At 47.4% G+C, this 21,733-nt stretch overlaps 1 protein-coding gene across 2 annotated transcripts in view; it reads right to left on the reverse strand.

The window, feature by feature from the left end:
* Positions 1-12,402, reverse strand: part of NCOA2 (nuclear receptor coactivator 2) — a 493,980-nt gene extending 481,578 nt beyond the window's left edge. The window contains exon 1 of one of the 2 annotated variants that reach the window (XM_063923886.1): positions 12,189-12,402. The gene's annotated coding sequence lies outside the window, so the exon portion shown is untranslated. The remainder of the gene's footprint in view (positions 1-12,188) is intronic. The other variant, XM_063923891.1, reaches the window with a different exon arrangement.
* Between the last annotated feature and the right edge of the window lie 9,331 nt (positions 12,403-21,733).

A 21,733-nucleotide genomic window follows, 5' to 3' on the forward strand; every position in this document is an offset into this window, starting at 1 on the left:
CAATCCAGCCGCAGAATGTGCAAGTTGAATCGTGCTACAGATCCAGCGAGCAATAGTCTGCTTAGAAGCAGGAGCACCCAGCTTGTTGGGTGCATATAGGATAAATAGCGAGTCAGTTTTCCTGACTCCAGCCGCCTGGAAACCTATATTTTTCAGGGCCCTGACTACGTCCAGTAACTTGGAATCCTCCAAGTTCCAAGTAGCCGCAGGCACCACAATAGGTTGGTTCACATGAAACACTGATACCACCTTAGGAAGGAATTGGGAACGAGTCCTCAATTCCGCCCTATCCATATAAAAAAAATCAGATAAGGGCTATTGCATGATAAAGCCGCCAATTCTGATACACGCCTGGCCGACGCCAAGGCCAACAGCATGACCACTTTCCATGTGAGGTATTTTAGCTCCACGGATTTAAGTGGCTCAACCCAATGCGACTTCAGGAAATCCAACACCACGTTGAGATCCCACGGTGCCACTGGAGGCACAAACGGGGGCTGACTATGCAGCACTCCCTTAACAAAAGTCTGAACTTCAGGCAGTGAAGCCAGTTCTATTTTGGAAGAAAATCGATAGAGCCGAAATCTGGACCTTAATGGAACCCAATTTTAGGCCCATAGTCACCCCTGACTGTAGGAAGTGCAGAAATCGACCTAGCTGAAATTCCTCCGTTGGGGCCTTCCTGGCCTCACAGCACGCAACATATTTCCGCCATATGCGGTGATAATGGTTTGCGCTCACTTCTTTCCTAGCTTTAATTAGCGTAGGGATAACTGCCTCCGGAATGCCCTTTTCCTTCAGGATCCAGCGTTCAACCGCCATGCCGTCAAACGCAGCCGCGGTACGTCTTGGAACAGACAGGCCCCCTGCTGCAGCAGGTCCTGTCTGAGCGGCAGAGGCCATGGGTCCTCTGAGATCATTTCTTGGAGTTCTGGGTACCAAGCTCTTCTTGGCCAATCCGGAACAATGAGTATAGTTCTTACTCCTCTCCTTCTTATTATTCTCATTACCCTGGGTATGAGAGGCAGAGAAGGGAACACATACACAGACTGGTACACCCACGGTGTTACCAGAGCGTCCACAGCTATCGCCTGAGGGTCCCTTGACTTCGCGCAATATCTTTTTAGCTTTTTGTTGAGGCGGGATGCCATCATGTCCACCTGTGGCCTTTCCCAACGGTGTACAATCATTTGGAAGACTTCTGGATGAAGTCCCCACTCTCCCGGGTGGAGGTCGTGTCTGCTGAGAAAGTATGCTTCCCAGTTGTCCACACCGGGAATGAACACTGCTGACAGTGCTAACACATGATTTTCCGCCCATCGGAGAATCCTTGTGGCTTCTGCCATCGCCATCCTGCTTCTTGTGCCGCCCTGTCGGTTTACATGAGCGACCGCCGTGATGTTGTCTGACTGGATTAGCACCGGCCGGTGTTGAAGCAGGGGTCTAGCCTGACTTAGGGCATTGTAAATGGCCCTTAGTTCCAGAATATTTATGTGTAGGGAAGTCTCCTGACTTGTCCATAGTCCTTGGAAGTTTCTTCCCTGTGTGACTGCCCCCCAGCCTCGAAGGCTGGCATCCGTGGTCACCAGGACCCAGTCCTGTATGCCGAATCTGCGGTCCTCTAGAAGATGAGCACTCTGCAGCCACCACAACAGAGACACCCTGGCCCTTGGAGACAGGGTTATCCGCCGATGCATCTGAAGATGCGACCCGGACCACTTGTCCAACTGATCCCACTGGAAGATCCTTGCATGGAACCTGCCGAATGGAATTTCTTCGTAAGAAGCTACCATCTTTCCCAGGGCTCGTGTGCATTGATGCACCGACACCTGTATTTGTATTAGGAGGTCTCTGTCTAGAGACGACAACTCCTTGGACTTCTCCTCCGGGAGAAACACTTTTTTCTTGTTCTGTGTCCAGAACCATACCCAGGAACAGTAGACGCGTCGTAGGAACCAGCTGCGACTTTGGAATATTCAGAATCCAGCCGTGCTGTTGTAGCACTTCCCGAGATAGTGCTACTCCGACGAACAACTGCTCCCTGTACCTCGCCTTTATAAGGAGATCGTCCAAGTACGGGATAATTATTTCGGCCATTACCTTGGTAAATATCCAGGCTTGCAATAATCGCCCTGAGCGATTCCATTTTGAACTTGAACCTTCGTATATAAGTGTTCAAGGAGTTCAATTTTAGAATGGGTCTCACCGAACCGTCTGGTTTCGGTACCACAAACATTTTGGAATAGTGACCCCGGCCTTGTTGAAGGAGGGGTACCTTGATTTCACCTGCTGGAAGTACAGCTTGTGAATTGCCGCCAGTACTACCTTCCTTTCTCCGAGGGCAGCAGGCAAGGCTGATGTGAGGTAACGGCGAGGGGGAGTCGCCTCGAACTCCAGCTTGTATCCCTGTGATACTACTTGCAGAACCTAGGGATCCACCTGTGGGCAAGCCCACTGGTCCCTGAAGTTCCCGAGACGCGCCCCCACCGCACCTGTCTCCACCTGTGGAGCCCCAGCGTCATGCGGTGGACTCAGAGGAAGCGGGGGGAAGATTTTTGATCCTGGGAACTGGCTGTCTGGTGCAGCTTTTTCCTTCTTCCCTTGTCTCTGTGCAGAAAGGAAGCGCCTTTGACCCGCTTGCTTTTCTGAAGCCGAAAGGACTGTACCTGAAAATACGGTGCTTTCTTAGGCTGTGAGGAAACCTGAGGTAAAAAATTTTCTTCCCAGCTGTTGCTATGGATACGAGGTCCCAGAGACCATCCCCAAACAATTCCTCACCCTTATAAGGCAGAATCTCCATGTGCCTTTTAAAATCAGCATCACCTGTCCACTGCCGGGTCTCTAATACCCTCCTCGCAGAATGGACATTGCCTTAATTCTGGATGCCAGCCGGCAAATATCCCTCTGTGCATCCCTCATATACAAGACGACGTCTTTAATATGCTCTATGTTAGCAAAATATTATCTCTGTCTAGGGTATTAATATTGACAGGGTATCAGACCACGCTGCAGCAGCACTATTCATGCTGAGGCAATTGCAGGTCTCAGTATAGTACCTGAGTGTGTATATACAGACTTCAGGATAGCCTCCTGCTTTTTATCAGCAGGCTCCTTCAAAGTGTCCGTATCCTAAGACGGCAGTGCCACCTTTTTTGACAAACGTGTGAGCGCCTTATCCACCCTAGGGGATATCTCCCAACGTGACCTATCCTCTGGCGGGAAAGGGTACGCCATCAGTAACTTTTTAGAAATTACCAGTTTCTTATCGGGGGAACCCACGCTTCTTTACACACTTCATTCACTCATCTGATGGGGGAACAAAACACTGGCTGCTTTTTCTCCCCAAACATAAAACCCCTTTTATGTGGTACTTGGGTTCATGTCAGAAATGTGTAACACATTTTTCATTGCCGAGATCATGCAACGGATGTTCCTAGTGGATTGTGTATATGTCTCAATCTCGTCGACACTGGAGTCAAACTCCGTGTCGACATCTGTGTCTGCCATCTGAGGTAACGGGCGTTTTTTTGAGCCCCTGATGGCCTTTGAGACGCCTGGGCAGGCGCGGGCTGAGAAGCTGGCTATCCCACAGCTGTTACGTCATCCAGCCTTTTATGTAAGGAGTTGACATTGTCGGTTAATACCTTCCACCTATCCATCCACTCTGATGTCGGCCCCACAGGGGGCGACATCCCATTTATCGGCCTCTGCTCCGCCTCCACGTAACCTTCCTCATCCAACATGTCGACACAGCGGTACCGACACACCACACACACACAGGGAATGCTCTGACTGAGGACAGGACCCCACAAAGTCCTTTGGGGAGACAGAGAGAGAGAGTATGCCAGCACACACCAGAGCGCTATATAATGCAGGGATTAACACTATCACTGAGTGATTTTTCCCCCAATAGCTGCTTGTATACACATATTGCGCCTAAATTTAGTGCCCCCCTCTCTTTTTAACCCTTTGAGCCTGAAAACTACAGGGGAGAGCCTGGGGAGCCGTCTTCCAGCTGCACTGTGAAGAAAAAATGGCGCTAGTGTGCTGAGGGAGTTAGCCCCGCCCCTTTTTTGGCAGACTTTTCTCACGCTTTTTTCAGGAATTCTGGCAGGGGTAATTTATCACATATATAGCCCTGGGACTATATATTGTGATGATTTGCCAGCCAAGGTGTTTATATTGCTGCTCAGGGCGCCCCCCCCAGCGCCCTGCACCCTTCAGTGACCGGAGTGTGAGGTGTGCATGAGGAGCAATGGCGCACAGCTGCAGTGCTGTGCGCTACCTTGTTGAAGACCGAGGTCTTCTGCCGCCGATTTTCCGGACCACTTCTTGCTTCTGGCTCTGTAAGGGGGACGGCGGCGCGGCTCCGGGACCGAACAATCGAGGTCGGGTCCTGTGTTCGATCCCTCTGGAGCTAATGGTGTCCAGTAGCCTAAGAAGCCCAAACTATCTCCAGTTAGGTAGGTTCGCTTCTTCTCCCCTTAGTCCCTCGCTGCAGTGAGTCTGTTGCCAGCAGATCTCACTGTAAAATAAAAAAACTAAAATATACTTTCTTTCTAGGAGCTCAGGAGAGCCCCTAGTGTGCATCCAGCTCAGCCGGGCACAAGATTCTAACTGAGGTCTGGAGAAGGGTCATAGTGGGAGGAGCCAGTGCACACCAGGTAGTCCTAAAGCTTTCTTTAGTTGTGCCCAGTCTCCAGCGGAGCCGCTATTCCCCATGGTCCTTACGGAGTCCCAGCATCCACTTAGGACGTCAGAGAAAAAGGGATTATGGGAAAAAGACAAAAACTATAAGGGTTTATAAAATTCACCGCTGGGTGAAGTGAGTGGTTTCGGGGGGGTTTTTCCCCTCGCTCAGCACACATCGCGCTGTGTGCTGAGCGATCTGTGCTAGAACACTCAGTACGCATCTCTGGGACACATCTCTACATGTGTACCCCCCTTTAGTTGCTATTTTCTTGTTTTGCCCATTTGTTTATGTACTTCGCTCGGCGTGGCAGAACCCTTGTGGCGTCATGTAAATAAAGTATAAAAATATTGGGCTTTTAAAATACAGTTTACAACCCTATGGAATCTCAGTAACAATGTATAGGCTATTCACTAACTCAATACACAAATATTTAATTGCAAAAAGGTGAATTCTAAATATAGTATAGCAGTACACAGCATATGTTTATATCTGGTATGTTCAGATATCTGTTTATAACGTAGCTGGGCCACTTACATTTGGCAAGAGTCGCTTGGTGCAGTTGTGTGTCCGAGGCGCGCGTGTGTGTGTGTGTGTGTGTGTGTGTGTGTGTGAGAGACACAACCATATGAAACTAAAAATAATTGGTGGGAAGAAGAGCTGATCACAAGGCAGCTTATGATTGGTCCCCCAGCTCACATCCCCTCCAAAGCCGCCGTTATTTAAATTGATCTGTGTTGCAGAACCGGAAGAGGCCTGCGATAACAGGCTGCACACTCCAGTGGCAGTACTGCCATAATGTACACTCACAAGCAGATCCGCTTTAAAAGAAAGTCTATTTTTATCCATTCTCCATTTTGTATTCTAATAATAGACATTGAACAATTTTCTATAGGAAGCCAGAATAAAATACAGAAGATTTCAAAAACCGATGGCTTCAAGTGAGATATCCATGTTGCAATACCATTGTTCAGTCGTATGAAAACACCAAATCGCTGTGTGTGGCCACCGACTTATATGCAGATAAAAACAAAAACAATTAGAAATAACAGTAAGATCCCCTTAGAGATCTGAAAGTATAACAAAGGCCAAGTGCTACAAGTCCCAACAAGGCCTGTTAGCTAAAATAGGTCATGCTGGGATTTATAGTCCTGCAGTATCTGAAGAACCACAGGTTACCTACAGAAAAGAAAATCTCTTCATGAAATTATTATTCATTGCAAGGCGATAAGCCATTCAGCCGTCTGACTATATCACTACACCCACACAGGCACACTTGCTGGAACACAGCTTCTGTATTTGGGCAGCTGGTAAGAGGAATGACATCACAATGTACAGTGCTGAGGAATGGCACAAAATCACAGCCCGTTATCTGCATGGTGTCGCTATACACGATAGGCCCAGCTACTATACCAAGCTGTTATACACTGACTTAGCCTGTAACGTGATCCCTCTGTTCTTACACCCAGCCCTTCTTAGGTGCTGAAGTGAAAATTGTTCTACAAACGGATTTGTTGTCAGAAAGTGGTGGGCCTGGGGCAGAAGTTTGGAAGGAAGCATTGCTGTTCTGCCGCATAATTACATTGCACTTTGCGAAAAACTCACTTAAACAAGGAAAACAGCTGCTGTAACCATTTCATATTAACTTACTTCAAAACAGCAAACACTTTAATTGGCTGCAAAACTTCCAACCCACCCTCTACCCCCGGAAATAAAGATCCTAGAGGACAAAGCGTTAAAAATAAAAATGTAATCTGAACTTTCTATTGTATTTATCTGAATATATTACACTAAACCAATACAATTTTTTAATTTCAGCACCAAAAAGTGTCCCTCTGGATAAAGCTGAAAACACAATAAGGTCCAACCTAAAACCTACACAAATTTATAGTTTAATGTAATCAGTTTAACAATAGCATCTGATGAATTTCAGCCTGATTCATGAACATTGATGTTTCATCTCAACTGACATGAACAGTAGTAACAGTAAACCTTCCATGATGATGCGGATGTGCCAGGATACTTCCACGCATTTAGGGAGACAACTATCAAGCATGTTGGAGCATCCATGGTCATCACGAGAGCCCTCTACAAACATACTAGATTTGGGGGATATCTAGAAGCCGTCACTGTGCCTACACCGTACCAAAACTGCGTCTATAAACCCACAGTGCACCCAGCATTTCCCTTCGCAAGGATTGTTAAGCATGTGGTCTTCACAGGGACTATGGGGGTCATTCAGAGTTGATCGCTCGCTACCAACTTTTTGCTGTGCTACGATCAGATAGTCGCCGCCTATGGGGGAGTGTATTTTCACTTTGCAAGTGTGCGAACGCTTTTGCAGTCGAAGGCACCGAAAAGTTTTTTGCCGTTTCTGAGAAGCTCTGAACTTACTCAGCCCTTGCGATCACTTCAGCCTGTCTGGTCCCGGAATTGACGTCAGACACCCGTCCTGCAAACACTTGGACACGTCTGCGTTTTTCCAAACACTCCCATAAACGCCCTCTTTCTGTCAATCACCTTGCGATCGGGCGTGCGAATGGATTCTTCGTTAAATCCATCACCCAGCACCGATCCTCTTTGTACCCGTACGACGCGCCTGCGCATTGCGGTGCATACACAGTTTTGCCGAGTTTTAACCTGATTGCAGCGCTGCAAAAAGTTGCTAGCAAGCGATCAACTCGGAATGACCCCCTAAAGAAAAAACACTTGTGATCCCACACATATACAGCACCACTTTTTGTTTGTGGAAAACAGCTTTTCATATATTGGTCTCGATTCAATTCAGCGCGGATTGAATAGTGCCAGGAATTAGCTCCTGGTGCCATTCAATTCTGCGCGCTGTCATGTCGGGAAAGACTGGTTCTCTTAGACCAAACAGGGTGTTTAGGCACAAGAACGGGCATTTTCCGTCTAAAGTCCCCGCCGCGATGCTGTTTTGTCCGCACTGCGTCACAAAATAGCATCGCAGACCTAAGTATTGTCGGATTTCTACTCGCACCTCCAGAGGGGTACACAAAGAAATCCTCTAGTCGGGGATGACAGCGCGCTGAATTCATTAGCTCCAGGAGCTCCCTCCCGGGGCTATTCAGATTTGTACGGTATTGCACAGCAGCAACGAAGCAGCAGTGCAATACTGTACAAATGAAATGCAAATGCAGCAGGAGGCATCTGTACGAAACAGGCACCTCCTGCATGTGCAGGGGTTTAAATAGTATAATTTGGCCAATAAGAACATCCCTATTTTCATATGAAAATCATTAAAATGCTCAAAAATTGGTTCAACGATGCAGGACATGTATGGTGACGGGTTTTAGAACTTGATATTAAAATCTGGGGGTAGACGTATTATACTGGAGAAGGTATAAGAAAGTGATAAACCAGTGATAATGCACCAAACAATCAGCTCCTAACTGTTCATTTACATATTGGAGCTGATTGGCTGGTGTGTTTATCACCTTGCATTTATCACTTGTTTATCACTTCCTTATGCCTTCTCCGGGTGGGCTTCAGTATGCCGACTGACGGGATCCCGGCGCACAGTATACCGGCGCCGGGATCCCGACAGCCGGCATACCGACACTTATTCTCCCTCGTGGGGGTCCACGACCCCCCTGGAGGGAGAATAAAATAGTGTGGCGCGCGTAGCGATCCACCGTGCCCGTAGCGTGGCGAGCGCAGCGAGCCCGCAAGGGGCTCATTTGCGCTCGCCACACTGTCGGTAAGCCGGCGGTCGGGCTCCCGGCGCCGGTATGCTGGTCGCCGGGAGCCCGACCGCCGGCATATCGTAGTGAACCCGCCTTCTCCAGGTTAATACATCTGCCCCCTGGTCTGTTAAACTAGGCACACACTTTTTTTTTTTTTTTGGCAAATAGAAGGCCTCAATATCTGCGCTACACACTAAACTTTTTATTTTTTAAAGTAACCAAATTTATCGGGACTTTTTGACAGATATTTTCTGTCAAGACCGACCAATTAGGTAATTGACGCCAAATGTTTCTAGACCAGTTTATCTGCTTTTGGCTAAAATGCTCATGGGTGATCACATGATAAAACAGACTGATCACCTAATTATTGCCAAATCATCCCAATAATTGTGTCATTTGCATCTAGCTTTAAAGTACCTTGAGGACCCTGGTTTGGGAACTTATTTAGCTAAATCATAGGTCTTTAATAACAGTATTTGGAATGAATTCTAGTTTCAGGTATAATGGAAGAAAAAACAATAGACCTTCCAAAACTGGTACACAGACAGGACTAATGTATAGAACACGTCATTGGGCTCGATTCAATTCAGTGCGGATTGAATAGCGCCGGGAATTAGCTCCCGGTGCTATTCAATTCAGTGCGCTGTGACACCTGATGAGAGGATTTCTTCTCGCACCCCTCCTGGGGTGTGAGCAAAAATACGACAAAAGTGCTTGCGTAATGCGGATTCCTGCACTTGGGGCCTAATTCAGTAAGGATTGCAAATTCTCCTAATTAGCAGAATTTGCAATCCTTTGGATCGCATGCTGGGGTCCGCCCATCGCTGGGCAAGGCCGCCCAGCATACTACCAGCGCCTCCCCTCATTCAACAAGTAGAAACTGCAAACTCATCGCAATTTCAGCTTGTTAGCAGAAACTGAGGAAGCCTCCTGCCGGCACAGATCAGCTGCGCCCACAGGAGGCCCGCTGACATGTTTTCAATTGCGGCGGCTGCATGACGCATGATGCAGCCCCCTTAATCACGACACCACCACGCCCCCATTTGGCTGCCTACGCAACGCTCCATCTCCGTCCTGGAAACGGAGCGTTGCTGCCCTGCGACCGCCTCTGCCTGATTGATAGGCAGAGGTCGACCACATTTTCTGCAGCCCCCTCGCAGAAAGTACCTTAGTGCAGTGAAAACAGCATCACACTTACACGAACAATGACGGTTCTCGTGGCAAACACTCTGTTTAGTCCACGAGAACCGGCCTTCCTCGACATGACAGCGCGCTGAATTGAATAGCACCGGGAGCCAATTCAAGGCACATTCAAGTCCGCGCTGAATTGAATCAAGCCCACTGTATCCTATGGAATTCTTCCTTATTATGTAATTCTCCTATCCAATGAGAAAATGTAAACGTATTTAAGTGCAAAACGTTTTGCTATGAAAGTCCTATGTCATTAGTCACGTTCAATGGGGAAAAACAGGCACATCTGATTACAGTAAAGAAAAAAAAAACAAATTATTTGCATTATACTGATAACTAGTGGGAAACGTATGGACTTTTCTGCCCATAAACTTCCTCATACAGTTTCTACAATATAACAAGTTGTCTGCTCAGCTTCTGGCAAATAACAGCTTCATAACTACCGCAGCTTACAATGTGTTCACCAGGGAATACTCAAACTTATTTTCTGGCTTCTTTTTGGGTTAATTGAGCTGCTGAGTTGAAATCCCTTTTAGATAATATTTTAACTTGTGTTGCAACAGGGCATAATTGAAAAAGAAATAAAGCATTTATTCGTAATGATTTCAATTCCCACCTCAGGTAACAGAGTTGTCAAGATTCCCACCAACAGAACAGCACTGCAGAATCAGCTCAGGTTCTCCTTATACAACTAACCTCATAACACAAACTTCGGATGGCTGATATTCTGCTCACCAAGTGAATATTTTAAATATAATACACTTGTTTTTAGATGCAATTAATATTTATCCCCATATACTGCCAACAATCCATTTTTACTACATGATGTAGTTCTGCATGTTCTACCACAAATACCAGGGGAACCAATTTCCCAAGAACTGTCACTTTGTGGCTTACAAAAACTGCACCATGACAACGGTCTCTGCTGGGTGAAAGGTTGGGTTATTATAAATGTGTTTACGGCAAAGAAAAAAAACAATACTACTCAATTACATTAAGAATCGCAGTAAACAAAAAACATTAAAAAAAAATAAAAAGGAGTTAATAAAACAGAAAGTCGGTGCTACAGTTTTCCAGCAACCAAAAGGCTGACAGTTCCACGAATGTATAAAGGACGGAGCACACACATTTTGTGCGAATATATATTATATATATATATATATATATATATATATATATATATATATATATATACATATAGGTTGAGTATCCCATATCCAAATATTCCGAAATACGGAATATTCCGAAATACGGACTTTTTTGAGTGAGAGTGAAATAATGAAACCTTTGTTTTCTGATGGCTCAATATACACAAACTTTGTTTAATACTCAAAGTTATTAAAAATATTGTATTAAATGACCTTCAGGCTATGTGCATAAGGTGTATATGAAACATAAATGAATTGTGTGAATGTAGACACACTTTGTTTAATGCACAAAGTTATACAAAATATTGGCTAAAATTACCTTCAGGCTGTGTGTATAAGGTGTATATGTAACATAAATGCATTCTGTGCTTAGATTTAGGTCCCATCACCACGATATCTCATTATGGTATGCAATTATTCCAAAATACGGAAAAATCCCATATCCAAAATTCCTCTGGTCCCAAGCATTTTGGATAAGGGATACTCAACCTGTATATATATATTTTATGTATTTATTTATCTATGTGTAGAAGTGGCACTCCGGTACCTGTTGTAATGCCAGGGTGCCTTCCCAATTAGAATTGCATACGATACCAATATCCTTACAGAGAAGGAAAGGTGGCACTCATCTGGTCTTGTAGTAGAATCAAAAGTGGTGCTATTTATTAACACCAACATTATTTGTGTTAATAAATAGCACCGATTTTGATTCTACTACAAGACCAGATGAGTGCCACCTTTCCTTCTCTGTAAGGATATTGATATCGTCTGTATATATATATTATTAGAAGAAATATAGAAAAAGTCTTCAGACAAATTCTAAAAATACATGGCCAGCATTCCAGCAGCAGTCATAGCAATGAGGAAAAATAAAGTAAATAATAAATTTAAAATAGCTTAACACCATAAAACTGTACAGGGAGGTGACAGTTATGAGCATCATACAACTGTTCCTACATCACAACTTGGTATGTCAAACTCAGCCCTACATCAAAACACACACACACACACACACACAGTACCCCCAGTATACATACATACATACATACATACTGTACATACAGCAGCTACCCTGTCTGCAGCTGCCATGTCGCACAGCTTAGACGAACCTAAACAAAACAAAACACAACTTCAGAATGACACATGCACAGTTGCACACACGGATCTGTGCGGTCGCACAACGCGCACACACAGAAACGCACGCAATAACTGCGACACGAGTCGCGCCAGACAAGAAGACTCAGCGCCGGGTGTGCACACATAGACACGCAGCCCCTCACAGTGCAGCAGCAGCCGCCGCCCCTCCATGTGCCCCTGTCGCCGGGCAGGAGGTGGGGGGAGGCTGTCGCTGCCCTGTCCCCTAGCACAGAGCGGGGAGGAGGAGGAGCGGCCATCACACAATACGGTGCCCCCATGTCGCAGAGTGTAGCCGGGAACTGCGTCCTAGCTTACCGGTTAATGCACGGCGGGCAGCGCTGGCCGGGATTCCCTGGGGAAGAGCAAATGCAGAGCCGCCATGTTCCCTCATCCAGCAGGAGAGTCAGGCTTGTTTATCCCGGGATCCTCCTCCTACCAACCAAACCACCCTCCAACAACTGGATCCCCTCCTCCACCTCCTGGGAGGGCGCCGCCTCTTCTAACCACAGCCATAACCTCTTCTGCTGCTACATCTCCCTCATGCTGCTGCTGGTAACACAGCATCCTGCCAGCGCTGACACTCCTCTATCACTTATACCCTGACCAGCCTGACATTATCTACATTATATCATATATACTGCATGCCATATACACTATATACCTCGGCTGCTGGTAACACAGCATCCTGCCAGCACTGACACTCATCTGTCTCTTATACCCTGACCAGCCTGACATTATCTACATTATATCATATATACTGCATGCCATATACACTATATACCTCGGCTCCTGGTAACACAGCATCCTGCCAGCGCTGACACTCATCTGTCTCTTATATCCTGACCAGCCTGACATTATCTGCATTATATCATATATACTGCATGCCAAATACACATTACCTCTGCTGCTGCTGGTTACACAGCATCCTGCCAGCGCTGACACTCATCTGTCTCTTATATCCTGACCAGCCTGATATTATCTACATTATATCATATATACTGCATGCCATATACACTATATACCTCGGCTGCTGGTAACACAGCATCCTGCCAGCACTGACACTCATCTGTCTCTTATACCCTGACCAGCCTGACATTATCTACATTATATCATATATACTGCATGCCATATACACTATATACCTCGGCTCCTGGTAACACAGCATCCTGCCAGCGCTGACACTCATCTGTCTCTTATATCCTGACCAGCCTGACATTATCTGCATTATATCATATATACTGCATGCCAAATACACATTACCTCTGCTGCTGCTGGTTACACAGCATCCTGCCAGCGCTGACACTCATCTGTCTCTTATATCCTGACCAGCCTGATATTATCTACATTATATCATATATACTGCATGTGCATGCCATATACACTATATACTTCTGCTGCTGGTAACACAGCATCCTGCCAGCACTGACACTCCTCTATCACTTATACCCTGACCAGCCTGACATTATCTACATTATATCATATATACTGCATGCCATATACACTATATACCTCGGCTCCTGGTAACACAGCATCCTGCCAGCGCTGACACTCATCTGTCTCTTATATCCTGACCAGCCTGACATTATCTGCATTATATCATATATACTGCATGCCAAATACACTATATACCTCTGCTGCTGCTGGTTACACAGCATCCTGCCAGCGCTGACACTCATCTGTCTCTTATATCCTGACCAGCCTGATATTATCTACATTATATCATATATACTGCATGTGCATGCCATATACACTATATACTTCTGCTGCTGGTAACACAGCATCCTGCCAGCACTGACACTCCTCTATCACTTATACCCTGACCAGCCTGACATTATCTACATTATATCATATATACTGCATGCCATATACACTATATACCTCTGCTGCTGCTGGTAACACAGCATTCTGCCAGCTCTGACACTCATCTGTCTCTTATATCCTGACCAGCCTGACATTATCTACATTATATCATATATACTGCATGCCATATACCAGTGGTTTCCAAACTTTTTTGAATCACGGCGCCCTAGAATATCAGAATTTTTTTCACGGCACCCCTAGGCCAAAAATTTCTTATTGAGAAATTTAGAAAGAAATATTACATTAAGTAGAAAGCGTTTATATGTCATCCTTAGGGTCAGTTGTGTGGTGAGGGACAAGATTTGCATCTGTTTGGCCACATATTTTATGACTGGCAGCCACCAGCACTGGTTTTGTCTATTATATTGACCATGAATATTTTGAATTGGTCCTGGACCACAACCCAGGGCACCCCTGCAAGTGTCCCGAGGCACCCCAGGGTGCCACGGCACACAGTTTGGGAACCTCTGCCATATACACTATGGTGGTCATTCCAAATTGTTCGCTCGTTGCCGATTTTCTCTATATTGCGATTAGTCGCTTACTGCGCATGCGCAAGGTTCGCAGAGTGCATGCGCTTAGTTATTTTACACAAAAGTAAGGTATTTTACTCACGGAATAACGAAGATTTTTCATCGTTCTGGTGATCGGAGTGTGATTGACAGGAAGTGGGTGTTTCTGGGCGGAAACTGGCCGTTTTCTGGGCGTGTGCGAAAAAATGCTGGCGTTTCTGGGAAAAACGCGGGAGTGTCTGCAGAAACGGGGAAGTGTCTGGGCGAACGCTGGGTGTGTTTGTGACGTCAAACCAGGAACGAAACTGACTGAACTGATCGCAATGGCTGAGTAAGTCTGGAGCTACTCAGAAACTGCTAAGAATTTTATATTCGCAATTCTGCTAATCTTTCGTTCGCAATTCTGCTAAGCTAAGATACACTCCCAGAGGGCGGCGGCTTAGCGCGTGCAATGCTGCTAAAAGCAGATAGCAAGCGAACAACTCGGAATGAGGGCCTATATTCCTCTGCTGCTGGTGGTAACACAGCATCCTGCCAGCACTGACACTCATATAGAAATGTATACTGGCACCGGCTGTAAAACCAATAAGGGACGGTAATATATTATGGTAAAAGATCACATAGTTTTAATAAACATATAAAATATTATAATTAAAATATCTCGAGAATGATCACAGTTTCTTTGTCTGTTCCCAGATTCAAGAAAATAAGAATTTACTCACCGGTAATTCTATTTCTCGTAGTCCGTAGTGGATGCTGGGAACTCCGTAAGGACCATGGGGAATAGCGGGCTCCGAAGGAGACTGGGCACTCTAGAAAGAATTAGGACTACCTGGTGTGCACTGGCTCCTCCCTCTATGCCCCTCCTCCAGACCTCAGTTAGGGAAACTGTGCCCGGAAGAGCTGACACAATAAGGAAGGGATTTGGAATCCCGGGTAAGACTCATACCAGCCACACCAATCACACCGTACAACTCGTGATACTATATCCAGTTAACAGTATGAATAACAACTGAGCCTCACGAACAGATGGCTCATAACAATAACCCTTTAGTTAAGCAATAACTATATACAAGTATTGCAGACAATCCGCACTTGGGATGGGCGCCCAGCATCCACTACGGACTACGAGAAATAGAATTACCGGTGAGTAAATTCTTATTTTCTCTGACGTCCTAGTGGATGCTGGGAACTCCGTAAGGACCATGGGGATTATACCAAAGCTCCCAAACGGGCGGGAGAGTGCGGATGACTCTGCAGCACCGAATGAGCAAACTCAAGGTCCTCCTCAGCCAGGGTATCAAACTTGTAGAATTTTGCAAATGTGTTTGAACCCGACCAAGTAGCAGCTCGGCAAAGTTGTAAAGCCGAGACCCCTCGGGCAGCCGCCCAAGAAGAGCCCACTTTCCTCGTGGAATGGGCTTTTACAGATTTAGGATGCGGCAGTCCAGCCGCAGAATGTGCAAGTTGAATCGTGCTACAGATCCAGCGAGCAATAGTCTGCTTAGAAGCAGGAGCACCCAGCTTGTTGGGTGCATACAGGATAAATAGCGAGTCAGTTTTCCTGACTCCAGCCGTCCTGGAAACATATATTTTCAGGGCCCTGACTACGTCCAGTAACTTGGAATCCTCCAAGTCCCGAGTAGCCGCAGGCACCACAATAGGTTGGTTCACATGAAAAGCTGAAACCACCTTAGGAAGGAATTGGGAACGAGTCCTCAATTCCGCCCTATCCATATGAAAAATCAGATAAGGGCTTTTACATGACAAAGCCGCCAATTCTGATACACGCCTGGCCGACGCCAAGGCCAACAGCATGACCACTTTCCACGTGAGGTATTTTAGCTCCACGGTTTTAAGTGGCTCAAACCAATGCGACTTTAGGAAATCCAACACCACGTTGAGATCCCACGGTGCCACTGGAGGCACAAAAGGGGGCTGAATATGCAGCACTCCTTTAACAAAAGTCTGAACTTCAGGCAGTGAAGTCAGTTCTTTTTGGAAGAAAATCGACAGAGCCGAAATCTGGACCTTAATGGAACCCAATTTTAGGCCCATAGTCACTCCTGACTGTAGGAAGTGCAGAAATCGACCGAGCTGAAATTCCTCCGTTGGGGCCTTCCTGGCCTCACACCAAGCAACATATTTTCGCCATATGCGGTGATAATGTCTTGCGGTCACATCTTTCCTAGCTTTAATCAGCGTAGGAATTACTTCCTCCGGAATGCCCTTTTCTTTTAGGATCCGGTGTTCAGCCGCCATGCCGTCAAACGCAGCCGCGGTAAGTCTTGGAACAGACAGGGCCCCTGCTGCAGCAGGTCCTGTCTGAGCGGCAGAGGCCATGGGTCCTCTGAGATCATTTCTTGAAGTTCTGGGTACCAAGCTCTTCTTGGCCAATCCGGAACCACGAGTATAGTTCTTACTCCTCTCCTTCTTATTATTCTCAGTACCTTGGGTATGAGAGGCAGAGGGGGGAACACATAAACCGACTGGTACACCCACGGTGTCACCAGAGCGTCCACAGCTATCGCCTGAGGGTCCCTTGACCTGGCGCAATATCTTTTTAGCTTTTTGCTGAGGCGGGACGCCATCATGTCCACCTGTGGCCTTTCCCAACGGTGTACAATCATTTGGAAGACTTCTGGATGAAGTCCCCACTCTCCCGGGTGGAGGTCGTGCCTGCTGAGGAAGTCTGCTTCCCAGTTGTCCACTCCCGGAATGAACACTGCTGACAGTGCTAACACATGATTTTCCGCCCATCGGAGAATCCTTGTGGCTTCTGCCATCGCCATCCTGCTTCTTGTGCCGCCCTGACGGTTTACATGGGCGACCGCCGTGATGTTGTCTGACTGGATCAGCACCGGCTGGTGTTGAAGCAGGGGTCTTGCCTGACTTAGGGCATTGTAAATGGCCCTTAGTTCCAGAATATTTATGTGTAGGGAAGTCTCCTGACTCGTCCATAGTCCTTGGAAGTTTCTTCCCTGTGTGACTGCCCCCCAACCTCGAAGGCTGGCATCCGTGGTCACCAGGACCCAGTCCTGTATGCCGAATCTGCGGCCCTCTAGAAGATGAGCACTCTGCAGCCACCACAACAGCGACACCCTGGTCCTCGGAGACAGGGTTATCAGCCGATGCATCTGAAGATGCGATCCGGACCACTTGTCCAACAGATCCCTCTGAAAGATCCTTGCATGGAACCTTCCGAATGGAATTGCTTCGTAAGAAGCTACCATCTTTCCCAGGACTCGCGTGCAGTGGTGCACCGACACCTGTTTTGGTTTTAGGAGGTCTCTGACTAGAGATGACAACTCCTTGGCCTTCTCCTCCGGAAGAAACACCTTTTTCTGTTCTGTGTCTAGAACCATCCCCAGGAACAGTAGACGCGTTGTAGGAACCAGCTGCGACTTTGGAATATCCAGGATCCAGCCGTGCTGTTGTAGCACTTCCCGAGCTAGTGCTACTCCGATCAACAACTGTTCCCTGGACCTCGTCTTTATAAGGAGATCGTCCAAGTACGGGATAATTATAACTCCCTTTTTTCGAAGGAGTATCATCATTTCGGCCATTACCTTGGTAAATACCCTCGGTGCCGTGGACAGACCAAACGGCAACGTCTGGAATTGGTAATGACAGTCCTGTACCACAAATCTGAGGTACTCCTGGTGAGGAGGGTAAATGGGGACATGCAGGTAAGCATCCTTGATGTCCAGTGATACCATGTAATCCCCTTCGTCCAGGCTTGCAATAACCGCCCTGAGCGATTCCATTTTGAACTTGAACCTTCTTATATAAGTGTTCAAGGATTTCAAATTTAAAATGGGTCTCACCGAACCGTCCGGTTTCGATACCACAAACATTGTGGAATAGTAACCCCGTCCCTGTTGAAGGAGGGGTACCTTGGTTATCACCTGCTGGGAGTACAGCTTGTGAATCGCCTCCAGCACCGCCTCCCTGTCTGGGGGAGTAGTTGGCAAAGCTGATTTGAGGAAACGGCGAGGGGGAGACGTCTCGAATTCCAGCTTGTACCCCTGAGATACCACTTGTAGAATCCAGGGATCCACCCGTGAGCGAACCCACTGGTCGCTGAAGTTCCGGAGACGGGCCCCCACCGCACCTGGCTCCACCTGTGGAGCCCCAGCGTCATGCGGTGGACTTAGAGGAAGCGGGAGAGGACTTTTGTTCCTGTGAACTTGCTGTTTGATGCAGCTTTTTCCCCCTGACTCTCGGCAGAAAGGACGCGCCTTTAACCCGCTTGGCTTTCTGGGGCCGAAAGGACTGTACCTGATAATACGGTGCTTTCTTTGGCTGTGAGGGAACATGGGGTAAAAATGTCGACTTCCCAGCCGTCGCTGTGGAAACGAGGTCCGAGAGACCATCCCCAAACAATTCCTCACCCTTGTAAGGCAAAACCTCCATGTGCCTTTTAGAATCCGCATCACCTGTCCACTGCCGAGTCCATAATATTCTCCTGGCAGAAATGGACATTGCATTTATTCTAGATGCCAGTTGGCAAATATCCCTCTGTGCATCTCTCATGTATAAGACTATGTCTTTAATATGCTCTACAGTTAGCAATATAGTGTCCCTGTCAAGGGTATCAATGTTATCAGACAGGGAATCTGACCACGCAGCTGCAGCACTGCACATCCATGCTGAAGCAATAGCCGGTCTCAGTATAATACCTGAGTGTGTATATACAGACTTCAGGATAGCCTCCTGCTTTCTATCCGCAGGCTCCTTTAGGGCGGCCGTATCCGGAGACGGTAGTGCCACCTTCTTTGACAAGCGTGTGAGCGCTTTATCCACCCTAGGGGATGTCTCCCAACGTATCCTATCCTCTGGCGGGAAAGGGTACGCCCGTAGTAACTTTTTGGAAATTACCAGTTTCTTATCGGGGGAAACCCACACTTCATCACACACTTCATTTAACTCTTCAGAAGGGGGAAAAACCACAGGTTGCTTTTTCTCCCCAAACATAATACCCTTTTTTGTGGTACCAGGGTTAATGTCAGAAATGTGCAACACATTTTTCATTGCCGTAATCATGTAACGGATGGCCCTATTGGAATGTACACTAGTCTCATCGTCGTCGACACTGGAGTCAGTATCCGTGTCGACATCTGTGTCTGCCATCTGAGGTAGCGGGCGTTTTTGAGCCCCTGATGGCTTTTGAGACGCCTGGGCAGGCACGGACTGAGAAGCCGGCTGTCCCACATCTGCTATGTCATCAAACCTCTTATGTAAGGAGTTGACACTGTCACGTAATTCCTTCCACATATCCATCCACTCAGGTGTCGACCCCGCAGGGGGTGACATCACATTTATTGGCACCTGCTCCGCCTCCACATAAGCCTCCTCATCAAACATGTCGACACAGCCGTACCGACACACCGCACACACACAGGGAATGCTCTGACTGAGGACAGGACCCCACAAAGTCCTTTGTGGAGACAGAGAGAGAGTATGCCAGCACACACCACAGCGCTATAAATCACAGGGATGTACACTATAATGAGTGATTTTACCCTATAGCAGCTATATATATATAGTATTTGCGCCTAAATTTAGTGCCCCCCCTCTCTTTTTTACCCTATTGAGCCTGGAAACTGCAGGGGAGAGCCTGGGGAGCGTCCTTCCAGCAGAGCTGTGAGAGGAAATGGCGCCAGTGTGCTGAGGGAGATAGCCCCGCCCCTTTCATGGCGGACATCTCCCGCTTTTTTTATGGATATATGGCAGGGGATTTTACACATATATAGTCTTAATGACTATATTATGTGTGTTTTTTGCCAATGCAAGGTAATCTTATTGCAGCCCAGGGCGCACCCCCCCCCCCCCCCCCCCAGCGCCCTGCACCCATCAGTTACCGGAGTGTGAGGTGTGCATGGGGAGCAATGGCGCACAGCTGCAGTGCTGTGCGCTACCTTAATGAAGACCGGAGTCTTCAGCCGCCGATTTCCTGGACGTTCTTCTTGCTTCTGGCTCTGCAAGGGGGACGGCGGCGCGGCTCCGGGACCGGACGACCGAGGCTGGGCCTGTGTTCGATCCCTCTGGAGCTAATGGTGTAAGCCCAAGCTAGCTGCAAGCAAGTAGGTTCGCTTCTCTCCCCTAAGTCCCTCGTAGCAGTGAGTCTGTTGCCAGCAGATCTCACTGAAAATAAAAAACCTAAATATACTTTCTTTTCTAGAAGCTCAGGAGAGCCCCTAGTGTGCATCCAGCTCGAGCCGGGCACAGATTGTAACTGAGGTCTGGAGGAGGGGCATAGAGGGAGGAGCCAGTGCACACCAGGTAGTCCTAATTCTTTCTAGAGTGCCCAGTCTCCTTCGGAGCCCGCTATTCCCCATGGTCCTTACGGAGTTCCCAGCATCCACTAGGATGTCAGAGAAAGAAAGTTTTGATTAAGACCACTTAGATCTCACTTGTAGTATATATTGTGGAGTGGTATTCATGTGACCGCCGGTCAGCTGACCGACAGTCACATGACCTCCTCCACCAGCCCGACGGCTCACTATCCCGATGGTCGGCATGCCGACCAACAGGGACTATTTCCACTCGTGGGTGTCCACAACACCCATAGAGTGGGAATAGAACCTGTGGCGACTGCAGGTCGCCACCGAGCCCGCAGCGTGGCGAGCGCAGCGAGCCCACAAGGGGCTTGCTGCATTCGCCCCTGCCCGCCGGGATCCCGGCGTCGGTATGCTGCCGGGATCCCGGCGTCGGTAAGCTGACCGGCGGTCTCCTGACCGCCGGTCAGCAGTACTACACCCTATATTGTGTACAGTCTCCGGTTAGGGCTCACTCCTCAATAAACTTTGGTTCACTTTAGATGTTAGTAGTTACCCAGTCCTTATGGATGTTGTCGCCAAGGATCTCAGTTTGGCAAATGAAGATCCAATTAGCAGCAGGGGAATGATTCCAGGTTCCAGTGGGGCTTATAGTGTCCAGTGGAGGCAAAGAGTCCAATTAATACCGGAGATGACAGGTGGATCCAATGCTGGTGGTCAGTGTCCTTAGCTCAACGCGTTTCGCTGGTCTAATAGCTGCCAGCTTCCTGCCAGCGCTGACACTCATCTGTCTCTTATATCCTGACCAGCCTGACATTATCTACATTATATCATATATACTGCATGCTATATACACTATACACCTCTGCTGCTGGTAACACAGCATCCTGCCAGCGCCGACACTCATCTGTCTCTTATACCCTGACCAGCCTGACATTATCTACATTATATCATATATACTGCATGCCATATACACTATACACCTCTGCTGCTGGTAACACAGCATCCTGCCAGCGCTGACACTCCTCTATCACTTATACCCTGACCAGCCTGACATTATCTACATTATATCATATATACTGCATGCCATATACACTATATACCTCTGCTGCTGGTAACACAGCATCCTGCCAGCGCTGACACTCCTCTATCACTTATACCCTGACCAGCCTGACATTATCTACATTATATCATATATACTGCATGC

This window comes from Pseudophryne corroboree, chromosome 5, assembly GCF_028390025.1.
Source record: "Pseudophryne corroboree isolate aPseCor3 chromosome 5, aPseCor3.hap2, whole genome shotgun sequence".
In the NCBI taxonomy this organism is placed as follows: Eukaryota; Metazoa; Chordata; class Amphibia; order Anura; family Myobatrachidae; genus Pseudophryne; species Pseudophryne corroboree.